General features: G+C 40.7%; 1 protein-coding gene across 2 annotated transcripts in view; it reads left to right on the top strand.

Annotated features, from left to right (window-relative positions):
• The window catches only part of PLS1 (plastin 1), a 91,601-nt gene that overhangs the window by 14,358 nt on the left and 63,658 nt on the right, over positions 1 to 13,585 (top strand). The window contains exon 2 of one of the 2 annotated variants that reach the window (XM_006123988.5): positions 9,456 to 9,558. The exons of the other annotated variant lie outside the window; for it this stretch is intronic. The gene's annotated coding sequence lies outside the window, so the exon portion shown is untranslated. The remainder of the gene's footprint in view (positions 1 to 9,455; positions 9,559 to 13,585) is intronic. 2 annotated transcript variants of the gene reach the window in all.

Here is a 13,585-nt window from a genome sequence, read left to right as displayed (position 1 = left end):
AAAACATATATACGAAGGGAAATGCAACAGCTTCTTTGTACCTGGGTTTTTTAAAAAAGAGATCCCAAATTATGTTTAGGATTCCTGAGGTCATTTATTTAAATTTCACTAAGATCACTTCATTTCTTCCCTCTCATACTTTCAAAGTTCCCATATAACAGCAACCCTCAATTTGAGCAGCTCTCTCCTAAAACCATCAAAGTTGCTCTGAGTAGAGGCTAGGAGGAGTAACTTGAGGGCAATACAAGAAGTAACGGTGACTGTCTTTGTGACTCAACATGGTGCCAGTGCAGAGCTACCACTGTCTCCAAGGCCAGCTTAAGAGAGTAACTGAGACCAAACTCCAGGCTGTCTGTCTCCCAAGTGGCAATCAAACATGCTGCCACTCTATGACTGAGTCAGCCTTGTCAATTCCCTTTTTAAATAAGATTGTATTTGACAGTCTATGTTTCTGTGCTTTAAGATAATATTAATTAATATGGTTTAGAAATAAATGCACAGATTTGTGTTATATCATTAAATTCCCTCCAATAAATATTTATTATGGTGATGCATCTGTTAAACTACTGTGTCTCATAGCTTATTACCTGTATAAGCAGCAACTGTGTTTTTAGTAAGCAAATTAATTAAGATCAAGGTATTACACTTAATAGGATTGATCTACCTCACTTTGACTACTCTGTCAACATATATTGCACCATAGCTTTACAGTCAGATTTGTTTTCAATGGTACTACTCATTGAAGTAGGGTATATAGTAAGGGTGGCAAAATCTGGCCAACAAGAGCAAATATAAAAGGTAAACATAGGAAGCAGTAAGATTGTAAGTAGTTCAGAGAGGTTTAAAAATAGTCCATCTTAAAGTCATATGTTTATCAACTAACTTAAAAATATAATAATTTTCTAATTTCCAGAGTAGAGATTTGGGAATCAGGGGATTTAATTTTTTTCACTGCTCTATCACTAAAGCTATGTGATTTTTGGATAATTCACTAAACTTCTGTGGCTCCGTTTCTCCATCTGAACATTTTGGTAATAGTAATGTTGGCTTATGTAATCTATTTTGATATCCTCAGATGAAAAGTACTCTGTAAGAGCCTAATCCAGGAACCATTCAAGTCAGTTGCTTCAGTGGGACCAGGATTAGCTCTAGGGGCAGAACATTATAAATTAAAAGTCTAAAATTTACACTCATTACATTGTATTTAAATAAAACATGAAATTGATTCCATTTTCAATCTCAACATAGAATCATAGAATACTAGAATTGGAGGAGACCTTGAGAGATCATCAAGTCCAGTCCCCTGTGCTCCTGGCAGGGCAAAACACCATCTAGATCAGTATTTCTCAAAGTGGTCCGTGGACCCACTTTGAGAGAACTGCTACCGAGCCACTACGGCTCATTTACTTACCAGCTCCACAGCCATGGAGCCTCACAGCTCCCATTTGCTGTGGTTCGTCATTTGCTTCCTGCCGCTCCTCTTGGCTGCAAATGGTGAACCACAACTAATGGGAGCCCCGAGGCTCCGTGACTGAGGAGCTGGTAAGTTGTCAATCCAGAGCAGCCCAGCAGCAGCTTTCTCAGAGTGGATCTGTAAACCACTCTGAGAAACACCAATCTATGTTTATCGAACCTCCTCTTAAATATCACTATGATTCCACAACCTTTCTAGGCAATTTATTCCAGCGTTTAACCACCCTGACAGGAAATTTTTCTTAATATCCAACCTAACCACCCTTGCTGCAGTTTAAGGCCATTGCTTCTTGTCCAGTCATCAGAGATTAATAATAATAATTTTTCTTCCTCCTCCTTATAATACCCTTTTAGGTCCTTGAAAACTGTTATCATGCCCTGCTCCTGGCCCCACCCACCTGGCCGCTCACTCAGGACCCTGCGCTGCCCTGCTCCCAACCCTGCCCACCCAGCTCAGCCACGCTGCCATGGGCCCCGCACACTGTTTGGCTGGGCCTGCCAATTGAGGCCTAATCAGTGCGGCGTAAAATGAAAGAATGACTTCTCGTGTCTTGCTCACAACACTCCTGTTAATACATCCCAGAATCATGTTGGTTTTTTTTTAACAGTGTCACACTGACTCTTGTTTAGCTGGTGGTCCTATGACCCCTAGATTCTCTCTTTGAAAACTACATCTTGCCCTTACAGAGGAATTGAGTTGTCAATAATATAACGAAAAGTATGTTTTATTATTTTATGAGCAAGAGGAACTCTCATGTACAATTTAGCTTTGCTTGTATGTATGGATCTTTGCTTCTTCAAGCGCTACAAAGTGTGTAAGAGGTGTCATATAAAATTTATTGTGCTTGGTTGAAACATTTTGCTTTACTTTTGGGTTCTATTGATTGATTTATATTAGCATTTCTAACATTGTAATAATACAGTTAACTAAAAAAGCAAAAACGACAGCTTGAAAAAGCTACAATTATTACTATTATGTCTTACAAACTTGAGGAATGTTGTAGCATTATATTCAGAGTATGAATCTGCATATATTGTCATATTTTACTGTTAAACTTTTAAAGACTATTTTTGAGGAATGTTGTAGCATTATATTCAGAGTATGAATCTGCATATATTGTCATATTTTACTGTTAAACTTTTAAAGACTATTTTTAAATAAGGATATTCTAAATGTATGTTATCTAGATTACTCAGAATTCAAGTTTAGCTGAATGAAAAGTTAAAATGTAAAGTAAGGGTGATCTCAGTAGCAGGCTTACAGGATTTGATCTATAATAAGTACAGTGTTCTAAAATTGGTACGGTGAAGTAAAAGGCATATCTTTTATCACATTGTGGAATTTTAAGTCCTTGATTTAGAATAAACATTTAGTAGATGTATGCAACTAAGGAGCAGGAAGGCTGACGATAAAATCTTTAAATATCAAAAAAGTCTTTAAAATTGTAAAACTGCATTTCAGTTTGTGTTCTGATCAACAAAGTTTTGTCTGGTTAGTGTTCTTCCGCTGCTGGAAAACAAAAAATAATCTCTCTAATGCACCTATGCAAAATTTTACTTGCTGATTTGCCATAGGTGTATAAAATATTAGATGTGTTTCTTGCATCAGTAAGGATGAATGAGTTTGTGAGGCTGGTAGTTTTCATCCTGATTTTGCATGGCTGTTGCAATGTATCCTTGAGCTGTGTGTTTTTTGGGTTTTTTTTTTTTGTCTTCCAATGAGGAAGATTTAAAATAAGACTTCAGTAAAATATACAGGCTTTTCAGTGAAACCAGTCAAGCTTTCAGCCAGTGATAAAAGAGCCTGTATTTCTATAGAAGAAATGCTTCAAATGACCATTTTTAAAAAATCAGCAACTCAGTGCACAAAAGCACCCCTATAAAAAGTAAATCACTGAAACCAGGTTTTCAGAAGGACTCAAGATCAGGTCTTCAGGTTGTCATTACTCATCACTACCCATAACTAGGGCAAGATTTTCAAAATGCTCAGTGCCTAATAATTTCCATTGTGACACACATGGCTGGACTTTCAAAAATTCACTTATCCTAGCACTTAAGTAAGTATTGACTTGAAAAAAAAATTAGCTTATGGTGAGAGAGAGAAAAAATCACAAAGGGAACAGATTCTTAATGTAAGCCTAACAGTGAAAAATACTAATTTAAAAAATGGTCTGAGATTAATATTTTTGTTAGATTATACCTGAACTTTAAAAGGCTACAGTGGCACAGCAGCAGAGAAGCAGCCGTGACATTGTGGTGCTTCCATGTTGACTGGGGTGGGCAAAATACAGCACATGGACCAGATTTAGCCTGCCAAACTGCCAGATCTGTCCTACAGACCAGCAGTAGCCTTGCGCAGGCTCCCTGCCTGTCTCACCTCTGCACGCCACGTGCTTCTGAGCCATGCACCAGAAACCAGCCAATGAGAGCTTCTTGAACCATGCTTGTGATGCAGACAGCAGCGGAGAGCCCCTTCCCCAAGCACACTTGGTACAGACACGCGCATTACCCCCACAGCCACCAGTTTTGAGCAGCATGTGGCAGGCAGGGAATATACCTAAGGGTCCTGCTGGCCAGGAGGTGCCTAAAGCAGGGGGTTTCAAACACTTGGTCACGGCTTGTAAGGGCAAACCACTACCTGGCCACTAGATGCCTTGTTTACTTGTGCCTCCACAGGTACAGGTGATTGCAGCTCCCATTGGCCACTTGGTCTGCTAAGGAATATCGAGGCATGCCAATTGGAAGTACAAGTGTTTCCAAACCATAGCTATTCAAAAAATATGAATCAGGACACAAAAAAATCAACTTTGCTTAGAATTATGACATTTTGGGAGTTTTTTAAAAAGAACAATTTGGAAATAATTTTTTCTGCTGTTTTCTGAGTTTGTGTAAATGTAGTTCCACATTTTCAAGGTTTTTCTCTAGAATGGTTCATGGGGACTAAAAACTTACTGGTTTGTTTGTTTGTTTGTTTGTTTGTTTGTTTGTTTGTTTGTTTGTAAATCAAGCTGAAATTCTCTCACCTAACCATGTGGAGCTGGGGCTTTTAGAAAAAACATAAAATATCATGAGACTCAAAATAAAATAATCAGGTTTGGCAACACTGATTTTTATAGACTTTTACCAGGACTAAATTTATATATTTATGTACCATACTGGTAAGTGAACTTCATATGTGTTCCAAACAAACTGGCTTCTGGGGCTTTGAGCAGTAAAACTTCTCTTCCACTTCTTCGTCACCAAATGCTGTTAATCAACCAAATTTAACAAAAATGTATTTTTAAACTAAATAATAGATAACATTTCTCTGTCAGATCTGCAGAGGAGATTAGACTTTTAAGTTCTGCCATTTCCATTAACTTTCATTTGCAGATTGGTCAAATGAGGGGAAGGATGTACTTTCACAGTGGGGGGGGGGGGGGGGGGGGGGAGTACCAATACATTTTCCATGATGAAAAATCCTGGTGGGTTGATAGTCTAGTATCTGATCAGTCTAATCTTCTAATAATCTTTTGAACAAGGTAGCGTTGGACAGGAATTAGCAAGATAACAGAAGGCCATTTCCATCTGATAATAAGCAATAGCTGTCTGACAATGTGAATTCACTTGCTACTGAGCATTAACAATAATTTCAATGAATTAAATTTCCATATATGTATATGTCAGATGTGTTCCTGGAGGCAGACCTCTCTACTCTTTTTTTTTTTTTTTTTTAACTACTATACTTAGTGATCATTATGTGATTAACTTCTGTGATGAACTTAAAACAAGCTCATTAGTAGGAGCTAGCCCCAGGGCTGCCAGCAGGATTTCTAGTTAGTGTAATGACTTAAGGACTTCAGAAACTAACAGAGATCAGGCATGTTTAGAAAAAGAGACATATAGTTTTCAAAATTGATGAGAGCTACAATGCTCTTATTCACTGATAGTTTTAGTATTTTAAGATGTCTAATGCTAATGAAATTCATATTGTCATACCCAAAAAGAGGAAAAAATGGGTCATTATGATTTTGTTGTAAAGGATAAATAATTTCTGAAGTTATGGCTAGTATGGAAGGCACTAGTGAAAAACATTTGGGTGCAATCTGTTCTACCTCTTAAACAGCATTGAATCTAGAGCAAATAGAGGCTTGGGAAGGTGAGGGAAAAGGATTGTTGTTTGGCAAAAGGTATGAAAGAAATGAGTGATGTTTTAAATACAGAAAAACTTTTGCAAACAGGTATTCTTTGACTGTACCATTAAGTAAGTTGCAGTAGTTCACTAGATTTCACATTCCGGTAAGAAGTTCTGAAAAGATGATCTATACAGCCCTAAAAGTAGATAATTGTAATTTACTGGTAGCAGCAATAAACATTGATTATGAAATCTAGTATGATAATCGCTTACTTGGATAGCAAGTATTAAATACCTTAGGGAATGTGTCAGTGTTTTGCTTCAGTTTCTCTCATTCCCTTTTTGATTACTTTCCTCCTTTATATATGTGTTGGGGTAAAGAGGTAGGCGAGTATTTGAATTAAGTAAGATTAAACAGTTTATCATCACTGTTAGACATGGGATATTTAAGGATGAAGTATGGTCTAGTGCAGTGGTTTTCAACCTGGGTTATGGAATGTCACTCAGGCACTGGGTCTCATTGCTGCAGGGTGATCAGTGAGTGTGTTAAGGCAGGCTTCCTGTCCATCATGGCATGGCAGACTGCATTGTGCTCAGTAGTCAGCAGCAGGCTTGGCTCCTGTGGGGGGAAGAATACATAGGGATCTGCTCACTGCCCCTGCCCTTAGCACTGGCTCTGCACTCCCATTGGCTGGGACCTGCTGCTGGCTGTTTTCCATGGCACCACATGGTCTGCGGTGCCAAGATGAGGAAGGAATTCTGCCTTAGCACCCCTACTGCATTGCTGACTGGGAGCCGCTTGAGGTAAGTCCCACGTGCCCCTGCTCTGAACCACTTCCCAAAGCCTGAGTCCCCTCCTACAGCCCAAAGCTCAGCCCCCATCCTCAGCCCCACCCCAGAGCCCACACTTTAGTCAAATTATTTTGGGTCAAGGGCATCAACAATTTTCTTCAACTGTAACATGAGAAAAAAAGCTTGAAAACCAGTGATCTAGTGAGTAGAACAGCTGATTATATGTCAAGACTTTTTCATTGTTGCCAACTCTCATGATTTTTCATGAGTCTCACAATAACTGGTCTCTTTCAAAAAGCCTCAGCTCCAAGAGTTGTGGTGTTATGCAGGAATCTCAGTGAAGCTAATGCTTAAGTACAAATTCAGGATTTGTCTCATTATCCATTATATAGTGTAAGTTATGTGTACAATTCCACCTTCATGATGATGATACATCTGCATAAATCTAATTTAAACTGAGCAAAGCAAGGATATTTAGGGTTGAGGCTTCCATGCCATCTTTTACTCACTTTTACTATTGCAGTAAACTTGATATGTAAGATCATCCTAGGTTTAAAGAGTGAATTGAGGACATAGTGGCAGTGTTAACTCTAAAACAGTGGGGTGGGCAATAATTTTTTTATAGGGGGCCACTCCAAGAATTTGGTAAGTGGTGAAAGGCCACATTCTTCCATGATATTAATGGGGTGGAGGGTGGGTGCAGAAGGCAGCTTGGGGTAAGGAATTGGGATACAGGGAGGAAGTTTGGGTGAAGGAAGTGAATGTGATCTGGGGCAAGGGTCTTGGGTCAAGGGGGTGTAGGGTCTGAGAGGGTGCAGAAGCAGATTCTGACCTGAAAGAGGGGTGTAGAGATTGGTGCAGGGCCTGGGAGGGGGTTGTAACTTGGGGTAGGGGTGCAGAAGGGAGTGCAGGGGTTTGGGTTGTGACCTGGGGCAAGGGATTTAGGTGCAGGAGCAGGAGTGCGAAGGGTTTGGGTTACACAGGATAGAGGTGCAGGAGGAAGAACAGAGGGTTGGAAAGAGGGAGGAGCTGGGGTGTCAAAGGCAGGCTCTGGCCAGGAGGCACTTTCCTCACTGTGGGATGAATGAGTGGAGGCAAAGAGACTTCCTGAAACCTGGCACACTCGACGCTCTCTAAATGAATGAACGCAGTGTAAGCTGGGGAGGGGAAGTATACTATCATAGCCATTCACAAGAGCAAAGACGAGAACTGTGGGCTGATGGTCAATGGGATTAGAGGATTTCTTAGTGGGAAAAGGAGAGCTCTACTTGTTTGAAGAGACAAGGAAGCACTTGAGTAACCATACTTATAGGTGGAGGACTCTGTCCTGGGAAAGGCTTGGCAATCATGGTTAATTATCTGGACATGAGCTCCCAATATGATGATATGACCCAAAAAGGCTAATGTGATTTTGAATGTATAAAAGAACAGCAAGTAGAAGTAGGGATGTTATGTTACCTTATTTGGCTGAGGCACAACTGCTTCTGGAATACTGTGTCCAGTTCTGGTGATCTCTGATAACCTGGTATATACAAAGCCAGAAGTGGAATAATGTAGATGTTTCATTTTGCCATTTTATTCTTTTCACCTTTTGTAAATCTTCACCTGATAAAATGACAATAACTATTTGTTGTAAGAAAAAGAAACAAATATAAAGACAGTTTAAAAATTGATTGTTAAAGTTGTAGATAACAATAAATTACCTTATTTTGCATTTTAAAAGGCAAAGAAGTTCAGCTTCTTACTGAATTTGCACTTTCATTTTCCTTCTCTGGACTCTTACTGACTGAGGTTAATTACCACACCTACAGAGTAGTTTGGACTTTTACCAAGGCAAAGGTCTATGATAAAATCAAGAGTTGGCAGATCCTTTAACATACTCCATTTTTTTTCAAACATTGTTTGGGGACAAGTTATTTGGAATCATTCTGTACAAGATTGACAGTTGATTTGATTTTTTTAACATATATCTGAACAATAATTTTTCGGTGGTGTTTAGCTGTCAACTAATACAGGTATGCTAATTCATTTATCTTCATATAGCAGAAATCCCTGAGACAACACTTTGGGCCATAATCACTTTGCTATTTGCATTGGCTTCTGTTCAGCAACGCAGGAGGTTATGGGCACAAATTTGGTAGAAAATCTCTTGCGCTGGAAGTTGAAGGTACTGCAAAGAGCAACTGTAGCTCAAAAAGTGGTCAGCAAGGGAACTAGTTAATTACCATAATGGTTTCTACCTGCTGATTTTTTTTTATTTTATTTTTTTTAACCTGGATAGGAACTATACCCCACTCCTGAACAAGAGACTTCATTGACTTAGAAAAGGTTAATTTACCCTTTCTGCACCTTCCTCAGTCCCTCTATCTTATCTGATATAAATATTTTCAGATCATTTATGGTATCGTAACCTCATAACGTCACACATTCAAAGTTTTAAAGAGGCCTGTAAATAGTTCCTGATTTTTTTTGAAATTGCTTTTAAGACCTGTATAAATTCAGGAGCTTTTTTTTAACTACTACTCACCCACACCAAATTCCTATTAACAGTAGCAGGGTGAGACACACTGTTTAGAGCAATAATAGTTTTAGGTAGTGGGAAGAAGCCATTTGGATTTGTTTGGTTCCTTTTAGCTATTTAAAACATTTATTGCAATGATGTGATATATGCATTTTGTATCAATAAAAACATAAAACAATTCAGAGCACTTCGCTGTGTCAAAGATTTCATTAAGTAAAATGCAAAGTTCAGACGTCTCAGAATTGTCTACTGAGAAGAAGTTGCTCCAGATAAAGGGCCATATTGTCCCATTTTGCAGGAAACCTCTAAAGGTTTGTAAAATCAACTTAGCAGAGTAAATTGTGCTGTATGATGCCAAGGAACCAGGGAAAATTCATGTTTTGTACAGAAAATTAATCTGACTATAAAATACCTTGTTCTGAGCAAAAAGGACCTGCCTCTTGTGCAGTATGATAGAAGAATCCTGTGCGCTGTTACTGACTAGCTTAGTGTCAGTTCTTATACAAGGACCTGGGAATTACAGTAGTTAAGTGCAAAGAGTGATTTTTTTTTCAGAGGCTTATGATAACTCAGCTAAATCTGGATGGACTTTCATGGGGATAGCACTGGGCACATCTGACTCCTGAGTGACTCTACAGCCAAGCTCCAAAGCATAGAGGTAATAGAGCTTCTCAGTGAAACAGTTACATTGTTTTTCCAAAGTAAGAAAATATATGTATTTTCCTCTAAATCTATTCTCAGAGGGTGCATCTACACTGTGGTGTTAGCTCGAAATAAGCTATTCATTATTTCAAGCTTACTTCGAGAGAGTCTACACAGTGCCAAATTTTGAAATAGACTGTTATTCTGACAAGTTCCTTAATCCTCACAGAATGAGGTTTACTGGGACGTCAGACGAACACACCCATTATTTTGATTACATTTTGAAATAACGGGTATGCTGTCAAGATGCGGAAAATGTTATTTCCGGATACCAGAAATATCCTGAAATAGCGCCGCAGTGTAGACAGCTAAACCACTTATGCTAAAACCTTTAAAAATTCAGCCTAAGACAGACAACCAACATGAAAAATTTCAGCCAAAATGGTTAAATATTGACAAATTTATAAGCAGATGAAAACAGAGTCTTATTATGCAGAGTGTTTAGACAATCTTAACTATAATCACTACAAGCTCTGCCTGCAATAGTAATTCTGAAATGTTATCTAGTGTTGGCCCTGCTGCAGTATACAGCCTGTTTATAGCAGTGTTTCCTTACTGAAGCTGAAAACAACAATACAAAGCATGTGTGTGCTGAGATCCTCTTGAATGATGTATGCTAAGGAAACTGTGCAAACTGATACACCTGATGAATTTGCATAGCTGTTTTATGTACTTAGCAGGCAAAGGAGACTTGAGGCATTTTGGATAAGTGAAAAGCTAGCTTTTTAAAAGGGTTGTTTGCCTGTTTGTATAAATTGGCCTGATTCTGGTGTAACAATCATTAATTACTGGAATCTCTCTAAGGTAAAATTCAAGTAGAGCTGCCTCCAGTTATACAATGTATGTGAGATAAGAAATCAGGTCCCTAAACTGTGATCTCTAATTTAGAAAGGTCATTGTTTGACTATACTGTACTAATCCCTGACCCACCCATGTTTACTTTTAAAGGTGACTTGAGTAAAATGGAAAATGTTGATCATATTATACATCTCAAAATTGCTGTGCTGAAGAATGAATAACTGTTGTATGTGGATTTCAGTCACTCATGCAGCTTAAGAAATACGTTTTGTTGATAGAAACAACATTTGTCATGAATCATTTTAATTAATTTGGCTAATCTGCCTCCAATAGAAACCAATATATAATGCTTAGGAAGAAGGAGAAACACACGAACCCTCCCACTCTCAATGTATCTGTCTGCTTTCATAATGCTGTGCATGCAACAGATGGGAAAATTCCATGTTTGTTTAATTTGTATCTTAAAGCCTCATATTTGATCAGCTGTTATGGCATTGCTTTTTAATTGCACTGAATATCTTCTTATACTACATGAAAGACTATAAATACTTAGCTTGTCAGTTTGTACTTGCGTATTATTTGTGTCTCTTCATCTCCTTTTCTATCAAAATGCCCCCAATGTTTGTGTCTTACATACATATCTCAAACAGGGATATAAAAATGAATTAAAATTTAACTGTGTAACATATAAACAAATCCGTGGGTTACATGGTTAGGGCTGTCAGCTCCCAGCCCTTTGGGGTTGCCAAAGCTGCTGGTTCCTGGCTCTGCAAAGGTATTGCCAGGGCTGATAGCCCCATGAGGCTGCTAGCTGTAGACTTCCAGCCCCACACTTTGCTGGCCCAGCGGGGCTGCCAGGGGGCTGCTGGCTGCCATCAGCCCCATGCAGAGTTTAACTGTTAATTGTAACTGATAAGCATGAGCTTATTGGTTAACCAGTGAAATTCTTATATCCCTAATCTTAACACATATCTAGTATCCTTTACTGACTTTTTCGGTTGTCTTAATATTAGCGAATCAAATTTGGATGCACTCTTCCAAGGACAAGGATCCCATTGAATAATATTTTGTTACATATTTATTTTGTGTGTGGTTTACTCTCTTTTTAAATGTATCCAAGCATCCTACTTGTTCTTTAAAGTGCAGCTGCATTATGGACAGACACATTGTCCGAGGACTCCTACGTTCAGTGCTAACATCCCATTAGGCTACATGTTATGAAAGCTCAAGGAATCCTTTATTATGTGAATTATTTCCAATGTAAATGACATCTGCCAATATGATGCCCAGTTCCCCCAGTGTTAAAATCCATGTGAAATTTCTCCAGTCTTCAACAATTTATATTAACCGAGACTATTGTGTGTTATCAGCAGTGTTCATAAACTAACAGGCTACTTTTGTCCTCCATTTGTGTCAAGCTGAAAATTTCAACACTAAAAAACTGAACTTCGCCATTTATAGATTCCTATTGTTGGGTATGGACCTCCAGTGACTCTTCTGCTGTCATTCATCATTCTGCATGGTGAAAGGATTGACTTGGCTAACCTAAATCCTCCTTTCCTCTTGAGTATCATGGCAAGACATGAATAGTTCCAGTCAAGGTACCTGTGGCTGTAATCTCTTTGGAGCAGGGGCCTTGTCTAATCTTTCAGTGATGGTTCTGCTGCTAGCACACTGTTGTCTCTGAGTAATAACATTGTAAGAATTCAGTAAGTTTCTTAGTGACTTGTTCTTCTGCTTAACTTGTTTTGTAGTTCCCATGGATTTTTACTATATTAATTAGCATTTCCCCAATTGCTGCTGCAATCTAATATTATATCCTTTTCTAGTCTCATGTCTAAAGAGAATAATTAGTGTCAGTCATCCTTGCAAAATTCTTTTTAGCTGTTTAGTAGTGTTATGTTTACACTCATGTCATAAATTATGGTGGAATAGATAACTACTACAGGCAGTCCCCGACTTACGCGGATCCGACTTATGTCGGATCCGCACATACGAACGGGGCTTTTCTCGCCACCCGTATCCTCCAGGGCGAGAAAAGCTTCTCCCGGACTCCCTGGTATGCTGGGGGGGGTCCAGCAAAGCCGCTGGATCCCCCCAGCAGACCAGGGACACCCGAGCAAAGCCGCCCAGGCGGGGGGCGTCCCGCTGCCTGGGCGGCTTTGCTCGTTTGCCCCGGAGCAAAGCCTCCCAGGCAGCGGGACTCCCCCCGCCTGGGCGGCTTTTCTCCTGTCCCCCTGGTCTGCTGGGGGGGTCCAGCAAAGCCACTGGACCCCCCCAGCAGACCAGGGACACCCGAGCAAAGCCGCCGCCTGGGCGGCTTTGCTCCCGGGCAAACAAGCAAAGCCGCCCAGGCGGTGGCTTTGCTCTGGTGTCCCTGGTCTGATGGGGGGAGTCCAGCAGCTTTGCTGGACCCCCCCAGCAGACCAGGGGGACAGGAGAAAAGCTGCGGAGCACGCCTGCAGCAGGACAGCCTGGGCGCGCTTGGGCTGTCCCGCTGCGGGCGTGCTCCGCGGCTTTGCTCCTGTCCCCCTGGTCTGCTGGGGGGGGGGGTGCAGCTAGTGCCCCCCCCCCAGCAGACGAGGCTTTTCTTGCCTACCCCTGGGGTAGAGCAGCTGGGGGACCAACCCGGCAGCACCCCAGCTGCTCTGCCCCAGGCGTCCTGATTCAGCCACTGCTGGTCAGTTTCAGCAGCGGCTGAATCAGGGCGCCTGGGGCAGAGCAGCTGGGGTGCTGCTGGGTTACTCCAGTAGAGCCGAGGAGCCGCGCTGCTGGAGCAACCCAGCAGCACCCCAGCTGCTCTGCCCCAGGCGTCCCCAAGTCAGCTGCTGCTGAAACTGATCAGCGGCTGACTACAGGAAGCCCCAGGCAGAGTTGCTCTGCCCCAGGCTTCCTGGAATCAGCCGCTGATCAGTTTCAGCAGCAGCTGACTTGGTGATGCCAGGGTTTCTTGTGTTGAATCTGTATGTAAGTCAGAACTGGCATCCAGATTCAGCCGCAGTTGAAACTGAACAGTTTCAGCAGCGGCTGACGCCAGTTCCGACTTACATACAGATTCAACTTAAGAACAAACCTACAGTCCCTATCTGGTACGTAACCCGGGGACTGCCTGTACTTTCTCTTTCAAATGTAACCTCAGGATTCATCTGCAAAGTGGTTGGAGGTTTGAGGATTTTAGCTTCTTT

The sequence above is a fragment of the Pelodiscus sinensis genome, chromosome 10 (assembly GCF_052426305.1).
Source record: "Pelodiscus sinensis isolate ZL-2025 chromosome 10, ASM5242630v1, whole genome shotgun sequence".
NCBI classification, from domain to species: domain Eukaryota; kingdom Metazoa; phylum Chordata; order Testudines; family Trionychidae; genus Pelodiscus; species Pelodiscus sinensis.
This window is presented reverse-complemented; position numbering and strand designations above follow the sequence as displayed.